Here is a 12,091-nt window from a genome sequence, read left to right as displayed (position 1 = left end):
ATCTTGAACAATTTTAGTTGGCTGATGAGTGGAAGAACTTACAATTATAGAAAAAAAATACTCTTATTTGGGTCAGTTTCAGACAAATTGTACTGGCAAATTCTTTAGTATAGCTGTAAACTGATTAACAGCGTGACTGTTCCAAGTGCAAACCCTAAGGAAAAGGTGATTTCTAACCTCCAGTATAGTACTAATGTTTGACTTGCAGGAGGGGGGAATTGTATTGTGCTTTAAGGGGTTTAACTTCTGTTACTTTGTTGACAGTAATTCAAAAACATGGTCCAGATAGTTGTTACAAAGTTTTAACATGCTCAGTTATTGTCTCCCTCTAGTTTATGTTTTGATGCCAAGGAAAGATAATGCTATTCAAGATTGGAGTAAACGTGGAATATCCCATCTCAACTTTCAAATCAGCTAAACATCCAGTGCTTTATTGCATATATAGATAGCAAATAGAGAAAGATAAATGTGATGCCACAAGGCAGGACTCATACATCAGTTTGACAGATTCACAGTTTGGGAGATCTAAAGTCTTTTCTGTCGCTCTTGCTCCCCGTGCATTGCAGCCAGACCCCTTGTGACTCCCACTGGTTCAGGAGGCAGCTGGACCAATGCTGGGACAGGCAGAGCCTGAGCTCTGCTTCTCCAAATAGCTGGTGAGCAATGAGCCAGTGCCTCAGCTGCACTAAATCAGTTTGGTGTTGCTGTCTGCAGCAGGCAGGGCAGACAGAGCCTAGCTGGGGACCTGCACATACGCACCGAGGCTCACTCTTAACCAGAGGGAAGTTATGGAAAATGCAGACCTCACAAGGAGGTCACCCTGAAATACACAGTGAAGGCTACACACATTCCACAGATATTTACGCAGCCCTTGAAGGAAATAGGTTGTTTTTCCCCTATTGTTTCATTTCTCTGGTACATTTTCCTTGGACTGCAGGTTTGTGAACAGTACTTCTTGCAAGAATACCTGTGTTTCTCCTGATGGTTTTTTGAGTTGACATGCTTTGGCAGCCTTCAGCCTGGGAATTGTTTATAACCTTTTGGTGGCTTGAATGTAAATTACATTTAAACATTTTTCCACTGAGGAAACATAAAAATTATTAACAACTGAGAATGAAATTGCTGAGATTCTTGTACATAAAGTTGGGAGTCTGAACCTGAGCCATTTCATCTTACTGTTTGGAAGGAGAAATGTACTTCCCACAGGACTCATCTTCTCCCTCCTGCAGTTTTTCTGGTGCACCTCTTCAGGGTGAGAAGCAAAAGCCCAGATGGCAACAAGCAGTCAGAAAGCCTGAAGTCTGATCCTGCCTCTCTCCTGTTCTACCTACAGACCTAGGAAAAGGAGAAGAGGTGATGCTATTTGTAACTAGCTGTGCCCCACAGCTGGTGGTGTAATCAGTGTAGGATTTCCCCTCATGCTTGTTTGAGATGTTGTCCTCTGCAGGTAGGTGGATTCTTTATGATGCCTTGTTTTGAAGATCAACTTTGAGAACAACTCTGTTGGCTTGTCATAAGGCATGGAATATTGTTAATTCTCCCAAGTGAGTCTCAAGTACCCAGGGATCACTGTTGTAAGGGAAAAAATTTGATGCCTAACCTAGAGAAAAATTAAAGTACTTCTTCCTGATTTATAGAGGTTACTTCTCTTACCTTCATCACAGAGTCTCTGGAGGGTTTCTTTCTGGGCTGGGATGGATTTTGCCTCCCCCAAGAAGCAGCCTAAGGTTCAGTCCTTCTAAATTACCCAGGGGCATGAATCAGCACCTGTAACACTGAATGGGCTGGAAGACACTAAGAGTCTTGTCAGGAACTTGAGGAGAATTAAGAGAAGTTCCATTAAGGCTTCTAATTATGTGTTAAACAAAAATATGACCTAGGATTTTTAAAATGAGGATGAATTAACTGCTCTGTCTATCCTCATTCATTTTGTTAAAGACACCAAGCTGGTCCTGTAGAATGCATTTTAGAAGTCAAGTCTTTTTGATATGGCTGTGTACGTGCTTCCTGCAGTTTTTATAAAGTGTTCCTAGAGGTCTGATGTTAACACATGCCTAAGCCTCTCCTGGTCTTCCCCCATTGTCTTAAAAAGTAAGAACAGAAATTGTCCTCCAAAACAAAAATATTAGAGTTTGCCAAAAGCTTTCCAGTGGCTAAGTACTGTTTAGGTAGACTTTTTTTTTTTGTAGTAGTAGTAGGGTGGGTCATAGTCTTATTTCTATAGTGCTACTGCTTCTTTGCTGGTTGCCATAAATCTCATAGAGGTTGACTTTTGCAGCTATATGGAGCTGATCTTTGTTTCACTACTGCACATTTAGTTTTTCATTTTATTGCAAATAGATTTTCATCACAGTGGGCAAAGTTGTTCCCAAATGTTCAGAGGTGTCTTCATTTCATAGCATGAATACAATTTACTGTCAGTCAAAAAAAGGCCCAAAATTTTTAAAAGATAGTAATGATTTGTGAGAGTCTCCATGATGGAGACTCAGTAGAGATGGTTTTATTTTGAGGATGTGCTAAGCATTCATATCCTGGAAAATCCAGCTTACAGGTTGCTTCTTCGTGTTGGTTATCCCGAAATTTCAGTTCCAAGTCATTAATGACAGTTTGGCAAGGACTGCATCTTTTCCTGGGGTCCTCATTAAATGTGCATTTTGGTCAGTTGTAGAACCTACAGATCTCTGTTAGCTTATGCTAAATTTCCCATCATTACGTTAATGTGTTTAAAAATATTAGTCTCTTAAAAATGTGACTACTGAGTAGGAGAAAAATAGCAGAACTCTAGTGCTAATTCATTTACCAGCCCTGGTGGGGAGTGAGCAGATTCAGTGTGATTCCTAAGCATTTAAAAATTAGCAGGATTTGAGCAGAGATAGTTAAAAACTTGCATGCACAATACCTTTTTTTACTCATGAGGGGAAAAGGCTTAGCATTTTAACTAGAGAGCAGCTTAAAATTTTTATTCTGCAGCTTTGTATCAAGCTTATATTAAATGAGAAAATCTGAAAACCATTTCAGAAAGCTGGCAAAATAGAATTTATCTTCCTTCATCTCTCCCTAATTGGATAAGTGGTCTGGTTTGTCGTACTGAAAAGCACACTCAAGTTGTTTTCTCAAATTAGTGAGCTCCTCATGAATTCCTACCTTGGTCCAAGTGCTATAAAAGTCTAATGTCTTACATAAGTGCTAAGTTAAGGATTTAGCTGAAGCATAAATTGGTGTATTGGCTTTGTATCAGCCATTTGCATTAGGGTGCAGTTTATTCTCTGCCTCAGGAAAAAATGTGCCTCAGCTTGTACTCAGGAGCACTATGATGAGCTCTCGAACAATCCCTTTTCTGTTCTCCTTTCTTAGAAAAATTAAGAAAATGTAAGGCTAGCAGGTTAGTGATGTTAACAAGGAGTGCTAACTAGTAAAACTTCTGGAAGAGGAGCTGATTTTTCGACTGAGAAGTTTACGGAGATCCCTCTTGGGGACCGAATAAATTAGCGTAACATGTGGAATTTATTTTTTTTTCCCCCTGAGTGTTAAAACATCTCCTGTAGCTTTGCATTTTATACAGCTCATTTTCCCCAAGAAGAAGCTGCTCTGCACAATAAGCTGCATGCCTGTGCCTGTAAATAAATACAGATTTATTTCCTATGGATCCTCCTCCCTCCATGCTGGTCGCCCCTCGGTGCAGTTCTGGTTAAGCTATTACTGTGCCTGACCCATTTGTCAGGGGAAGGAAGTGCCTGCAGAGAAGTGATACATTGCTGTGTAGTTTCTTGCTGTGAAGTGTTGATTTTAAAACAGGCTGGCAGGCTGCAGCCCACCCCATAATAAAAATTGAACAGACATGGTTTAGAAGGTTATGTTTTTCTTTTGTCCTGTTGTTCTTCCCAGTTTAAGGAATGTTTTATTGTCTTTCAGCTATGCCATACTCAGCAATAGATTTATGTTTGGCCTTGTCCCCTGTGGGAGCTCGGGATTCTTTCCTGTTTCCATTTCTACCTTTTTAAGCTGTGATAACTATCCTATTGCCTGGCTATTGGCCAGCAGAGCAGGTGTGTGATGCTTTCCTTTAGAAAGGGTGATGTTAGCACCCTAATTCAGTGAGCAGCACAGTGATGATCCTCAGTTCTACAGGCTGAGAGCACCAATAAGGGTGTTAGTGTAAGTGAGGCTGGAGAGTGAAGACCAAAAACAGATCAGCATGGGCTAAACTGAAGTAAAGTGGAAAGAAACTCTCTTGCCATTCAAAAAATATTAATTTTGCAATAATAGCTATCCATAGATAACTTGGATTAAGGACAGGGCTGCTCTCTGGATACCAACAATGACAACTGAGCTTTTAGTCGTTGGTATTTTCCTATCTGCAGTATTAGACATTTACTTTATTGCCCCAGGAGAAGATATAGCTCAAGGAAGGAGCTTCTGCCAGGCTCAGGGGCACACAGCATTCAGATGGGTCATACAGAAATGATGTATCATTTGCAAAGTCTGATGAGGCAACTGATCCTGTCTTTGTGAATTAATAATATTAGTACCATCACAATTAATCAAGAAAATAAAATTCTAATCTTGGCTTCCTAATGGTCATCAAAACCATTCATCTTAATATCTCCTGCTTTGAGAAGACCTCCAAGGTCATTCAGGCTCATGGTGGAATAGGGGCAGTGATAATTGATCTTTCTGTGGGTCAAAATTGTAAAAGCTCGAAGAGGAAACTTCAAACCTGCCTTGCGCTGTCATTCCTAGTCATGGATCCCTAGCAAATGTAACCAGGGGAGCTAGTTATTCTGTAGCCAAAGGTAGTAGATTACTATCTTATTCCTAATAAGGCTGTCTCGGGCATGCAGTGCACAGTTGCAGTGAATGAACGCATATTTACCTATGCCTGAAGAATAGTTAATGAAGCACATTTGTTTTCATTTCCTTTACCTACCCTACATTTACTAATTATAGTTCCTAATTAATGACATCAGCAGTTGATCTTTGGCTTTTAAAGGACCAAACCCATGCTGTGCTGTAGACAAATTTACATTCCATTTATGCAAGTCATCCAATTAAAATTTACTCATAGGAAGTATATAATACAACCAAATGAATACATTATTTCCCCTATTAATCTGCTTTCTTTGCTTTCCTGTGGAAGTGGACAACCTTTTCCTTTATCCCAAATGGGAATTAATGTAAAAACAACAACAACAAAACAAAAACAAAAAGACAACAAACAAACAAACCCACAAAAAGCCCCCAAACCAACCAATCAACAACAACAAAACCAACCAGAACAAAAATCCCCAAACCCAGCCCTGAAATAGGCAGCAAAACAAAATTAAAGGAAAATTTCTCATGTCAAGTTAGTAAATTAGCATTTTTAAATCAAGAATTGTGAAAAAGAAAGCTCTCCCTCCAGTCTTTCTTCTACGACTGCATTTAAAAATTGAAAAAAATGTGGTAGGGGGAAAAAGTAATTTGAAATTTTCCATTACACGTGAAAACAGCAGATGGCAGCAGCACTGACTGTACATTCAAATCTGGGGTTTGCCGTCTTCACTTGGGTGGGTAGGCTTTGAATCATTTCTTGGAAAATATCTCTTAAGCTGGAAAAAAATCTACCTTCTTTCAGGCATGTGATCTCGATGTCTGTGATCTTCCTCTTGGAAAGGTATTTCTTGGCTCAGGTGTCTCTGGACTGGCACTGAGGTATTCTTTGTACTTTTATGTGATTTGTAATGCTTGGAAAATGGTGCTGGAGGCAAAGGTGAGTGCCCAGAACAACTTGGTCTTTTTGTTTTGTTTTAAAGATAGTATTGGTGAATTAGGACATTTGTCCTTCAAAAACGTTTACTCTGCATACAGAGAATGTTTTAGGCTGGAGGCAAGATAAGAGGAAATTTTTTCCTGAGATTCATGTGATGCATAAATGGTGTCACAGGCAAAGGCAGAGCTTCTCAAAAGAGGAAGAAAAATGCCATTCAAAAACTATTATTGTTGATGTTGTGAGACAGGCATTGAAGACAAAAGTTTCATTTAATATCCAGGTGCTCATAAATTCATCCTTTGAACAGCAACCAGTGGATGTAGGATTTCCACAGGTAGTTGAAGCATTGGCATTGAGTTCTGCAGCTCCGCATTTTCAGAGATGTAACATTTTTTTAAGGAAATAAACCTTGAACTATGAAGGGCGAGTTTCCTTTAGGACTTCATAGCTGAGGAAAACAGGGACAGTACAGAGTCAAATTTGGCAAAAATGTCTCAAGTTAACTATTCCTGTAACATTATGAATGGTGTTTCATGCTCTGTACACTCCTTTACCACATTTCAGAGCAGGCAACTCAGTCCTCTTCAGCGGACTGAGTCTCTACTCTGCCAGTCCTTTCACAATCTTCTCTTCTACTGTGAGATATAAGAGGTTGTTTGGCTCAGACTGCCCTGACAGGTTGACTACCTGTTCCAGTCCCACTTCACGTCTGTGATATTCTGAAGATTCCTTGTTTCAAATTAAAATGGTAACATTTCTAATGGCTTCATTAGAAGTCCATTGTAATGGTACCTCAAAGTTCCAGTGCTCTCCACTTCTGTGTAAGCCTTTTAAAGGTTTCCTCTCTCATTTTGCATCTCTGCATGCTTTGGTTGAAGTATACATCACATGAAATGACATTTTGGTTTTGAATAAAAGATGCACCAGACAGATTGAATTGGCTATATATACTATTTTCCTCTGCCAAATCTAAGGATTTAGAGATGTCGTCAGCATTTTTTTCGTGTGGAAAACCATTGTGAGCAGTTCCAGCTGTAACAATTTATGAAGACTATTTATGAAAATCTACTTTAAGTATTCTTTCTACAAAAGTCTGTCAAACCAGAATCTTACTGGAAGAGGGAGTACAGGTAGCAGCATAGGAAAGGTGGAGTTTTTCTTATTTCAGTATGATTGCTCCTTCATTTTGTGCTTCAGGTTATGTTCTGCAGCCCAGGAGATCGGAACTGTATGTTCTTTTTGTTGTGTCCCTCCCCACCTATGTCAGCCTTCCAACATCCTTCAGAGCAGGGAGTACCAGTTTTACCTGCACTGACCATAAAACTGTGAAAAACCATTACCATGGCACACCACAACAGTAGAGTGGATGAAACAATGGAGTCTGCCCAAATCTTTTGCCAACATGAAAGAAGGGGATGAGCATCCAGTCCTCTGGTTTGAGAGGTGACTGTAAAGATATCAGATAAGTCTAAAAGGCAAAAAGCATTGGGCAGTAGTAGACCTTTGTTAATAGTTCAGATGAAAATACCACTGCATAAACTATAAGGGTTTCAGGTAAATGAAGCAATAGAAGTTTAATTGTAATGGCAGGTGTTTGGAAGAGCTATTAAATTATTCTAGCTGGGTCCATGTCAGTAAAAAAAGTGATTGCTTTTGAGGACTGCAAAAACTGTATTGTAAAGCTAATCAGCATTAAAAAAAATGGCAAGAAGAATACAGGACTCCAGGAACAGGGAGGAAAAAAATGTGGAGGAGAACTTTTTAATTATGCCTGACAACTAGAGGAATAGACCAGCCTCTCTTTAACAGACATAGAGTCAAGTTAGTAATCTTTTTCTTGATTTCTGTGCCTTATGGGTTTATATACATTGGAAGAGTTCTGCTGAAAATATGCTGTTTTCAGCAGAAAATTAAGAGCTGCATTTGAATAATCTTTGTATGCAGCCAAAAAAATGACTTGAGAGTATTTTGAGTGTTACTGTCTTTCCTCAAGGTCCAGAGAGGAGCTGGAGGACAGGCAGCAGTTTCATACTCTGCTCATCCCTCCCTTGCATGGATAATTGCACCAAGAAAAATCAAAATACAGCCCTACTCCAGCAACAGTGTTTTCTGCTCATTCCTATTCCACTGTCTCTCACTTATATAAATAAATGTGGGGTAGTGAAAATCCTGCTCAATAATATGTGTTTCACAAATGGAGGAAAACTGCCTGATCCATAAATGGACTTCCACAAAAAGAATGGCATTTCTCATGTAAATTCATTGCCTTTTAATAAAACAACACTGGGCTTTTTAAATACAACTGTTATCTGTAAATGTTACTGGAACCACTTTATAGCTGGAGTGTGAGAGTATGGAATAAGCACATGAATGTTCTCATTGAATGTAACGTGAATATACAATATGAATAAAATTCTTTCAGTGTACTTGGAACTGGCTGTGTTTTTTTCCTCAGCATTCTTCCTGCATTTAGTTCCTGTATTGTTTTTACTGCTTATTTAAACAAATTTGGTCTGGATTTCATCTGGAAATAAGTCAAGGAGAGCCATATATTTTTTTAATAAAATTACCTTTTTAGGATTCCTACTGCTTGCTAGATGATTGCAAGTACAGTTTATCCTCTCATTTCAGCAGAATAATTTGAATCACCATTGGAATGCATGTCTCAAGGAGAGAAACTCTACCAGCAGTGAAGCCCCTCATCAAAAAAACTGTTCCTGGTAGTTTTAAGAGTGTATTAAGGCTTGGATTGATTTTGTGGTGACTTTGGTTTGGTTTCTTGCCATTATTCCAGAAAATGAAAAGATCAAAGAAAAAAAGACTTATTGATTGGCTTGGATCTGGTCAAAAACTAGATTTGTGTCTTCTAATGTAACTAACATTTTACAGATGGCTTGGTTCATGTTTAAGCTAGGGATGCATGTAGATTGAATTATCAGAGGATTAGAACCAGCTGCATTTAGTTTGAAAATATTTTTTGTGCTTATTCAGTCCAGCAAAGCACACAGAGCAGACTCTTCTTGTAAGAATTCCAGCAAATGTCAAAGAAAACCCCCCATGGAGAATAATTGAGAGTCTGCCCCTGTTTACCACTGGGTTACATTTTGTACAGAGAAACCATGCTGTACCTGGCTGAACTCTTGAGTTCAGGTGCATGTATCTCAACCTTAACTGTGAATTAACAATAAAAAGGATCAGTTCTGAAGAATTTAGTTGAATAAAATTAGAATCTAGCCCAGTATCCAAAGGAGATCCACAAGACACTTTCCAGTTTCCTGTCTTACATTTTGAGCACCTTCATAAAGGGATTTGGAAAAATCTGATTCTAATTTTGTAATGTGTTGCATTGACTCTGCACATCTCTAAATGACTACACCAGATGCAAAACAATGAAGTATCAACACCAGTGAATAGTGAATTCCTCTGCTAGAAAAATTATACTTAATGATTTACTTCTTCATGTTCTGAATATTAAAATCTTTTCATTATATCTTGGGATACACAGAAATATCACACACAGAACAGTAATAAAACAGTCAAGATTTTCAGCTGAACAAGATTTACTCCCTTTTATTCAAATTATTTAAAGCTATTTGAAGATATTGTTAAAAGAAATCTTAAATCATAAAATTTAGAATATGAATATAATTTTTTGATACATATCAAAGATATGTATCATTAAAATACTGGCATCCATATTTGCAGCAATGTTACTACCATAACTAGATAAAACAGAACTAGTTCTTCTAGTGTTAGTACCATGTAATTTATTCTATTCCAGGTTCCTAAGATCATTACTTTTGAAATATTCTGAAAAACAAGGATAAATTCTTGCTAAGTGCCCTTGAAGTCTTTTTTATGGATACCCACTTACACTGAAATTATTCTGGGTGCTCATCTGCAAGGAAAATAATTTGCTGCAAAATTCAGAATTCGTTTGCTAAGTTAAGCTCTCTTTGGATATATGTGTTAGATTTTAGAATAAATTATTAGTGATGCTTAGTAAGACCTGTTATTTTTTAAGGGTGATTCTTTCCATATTTATTGCATGGGATAATCGCAATGAAAAAGTTCAGGCTTACTAGGAAGAAATGCTTTGAACTTTTATTGAGTTGAGGGGTTATTTCTTTGCAGAACTTTCTTCCTGAAGCAGATTACTTATGGTAAAATCAGTATGCTTCTACAATGCATGTTTTTCCCATGAACAACTAGTCCCTTTACAGCTTATGCTGATGCTTCTGAGAAATCAGGGTTTGTCTTCAATACAGAGCCAAACCAATTACTAGCTTCTCATCCATAAAGTTTATGGTGTGGGCCAGGCTCCTAAAGTCGAGTGCAGTTTTGCATCAGGTATTATAGCTATAGGACTTTATTAAAAATGTAGCTTTAATCTTGTGAGCCTGTATTTGTATATCCAAGGAAAATACAAAGGAGAGTCTTAAGTCTGTCTTCATCTTGTCTTGGCAGTCTTTTTGGATTGCATATGAGCTCCACAGATGCAATCCAGTTCATCCAGTTAAGCATCTCTGCCTGGTTTTTGCTAATTACCTTTTCTTAATTCTCAGCAGTAGCAAGTACAGACTGACTTGCCACAGCAAACTCCAATGAAAAGCATTATTCAGCTCCCAGGAGATTCTATTCTGAAGTCCTATTGTATTTTTATTTTTGAGTATTAGTTTAATGTGAGTAATACTTAAATACGGCTCTTACAATTTCTCAGTCATACCAGAAAAAGGTAAAAGGTATTTGGGCCCAGGGTTCGATAAAAACCTTCAATATTTGTGCAAAGATTTATTTCAGTTTTTGCTAGCAGTACTTTTTTTTTTTTTTTTTTTTTTTTTTTTTTTTTTTTTTTTTAAATCAACTATTACCAGGCTTCTACTCACAGAAAGAAATCAGCTTGCAGAAATCTTTCACAAATATGTGTGGTTTTATTTTTTTTTGGTCTGTTCAGTTTGCATTCAACTTAGGTTTTTGGATTTTCTTTACACCTGGGGATATTGTTACATGAAATTCTCTTGTAATTAGATGTCTTATTTACAGGACTTTGGAACATACTTAGAATTTCATAATCAATTTTACAGTATTAATAGTTTATAACAAGAATAATTATATGATACATATGCAATGCGTTGAGCCTTGTGTTTTAATATTTAATATTCTGTGACATGCATGGTTTTTTCATAAAATATATTCCAATGAAAATCTCTAACTAGGGTATATAGTCTTTTCTAAAGTGCTGATGTCTTGAAAAAAAGTGAGTAAATAATTAGACATCCACAGAACTGCAGCACTTTCAGAAGCTAAAACTGCTGCACAGTGTTTTAATGCTGAAATTAGCACACTTTCTAATTTAAAAAATACATCTATCAAGACAATAGATCTGATCTAAGATTTGGTTTCAGAGCATTTGAAAGAGAGAGCAGAGATCAGTTCGGTCAACACCAGCCTGGACCACCAAGAGCTGATCTCTCTTCAGCCTCTCCTGGGCCACCCCCAGCAAGCAGCCCTACTCCACATCCAGATCCAGTGGGGGGGATTCCATCTCTTCTTCTTCAAACAATCATGACTGTGCTGCATGAAAAGTGGTCAGCAGCAAGGAAATACATCTTGGCTCACCAGCGTATTTTTAAGAGCAGATACTTCAAACCTTGTGTTCCAGCCCTTAAAAAGCAAATTGATTAGTGTAAATAATCTTCCTGATTGGTTTGGAGGGGTTTTTTTTCCATTTCCAAGCCATTGACTGTTACTGACAGGTCACATAAGTAGGTCTAACTAACAGATAATGTAAATTAAAATATTGAAGAAAGGAAAACAACTCGTGGTATTTTAGTTTAGTCTGCTAAGGTAAGTATAAAGTAGTAACGAAGAAATTTAAATAACAACTAAAGATGTATTAAAGTCCAAGCCAGCTCTTCCTCTGTTTAATTGCCAAGACTGATTTTTTTGTTGTTGTTGTGTGTGCACTAGCCTCTTGGGACAGTGTCACTTAAACATGTCCATGAGCCTCCCAAAACCTGGCTGACAAACATCTCCATCCCAAGTGACTCACACCAGAACCTAATTGTGCAGAGAGGTGTCAGTGAATATGCAAACCACACTTTTACTGCCCCAGTTTCAGGACTAGCCAACATCTTCAATGTAATAAACAGTCATAAAAAAAGATTAGTCTGATGTTGATTAACTAGAGGTTTTGCTATTAAGTAAGGCACAATGATTCAGAATAGCCATGTCAAAGAAATTGCTTCACTAATTGTTTCACTAAGAAGGAAAATGGAGAACAGAGAAGGCCAGGTTGCACAATATAATGGCTTACATAATTAAATATATTAATAAATAACA

The sequence above is a fragment of the Chamaea fasciata genome, unplaced genomic scaffold (genome assembly GCF_029207755.1).
Source record: "Chamaea fasciata isolate MVZ Bird 193981 ecotype frontalis unplaced genomic scaffold, bChaFas1.0.hap1 SCAF_3, whole genome shotgun sequence".
Taxonomy (NCBI): domain Eukaryota; kingdom Metazoa; phylum Chordata; class Aves; order Passeriformes; family Sylviidae; genus Chamaea; species Chamaea fasciata.
The sequence above is the reverse complement of the archived record's forward strand: the minus strand, read 5'-3'. Positions refer to the sequence as shown.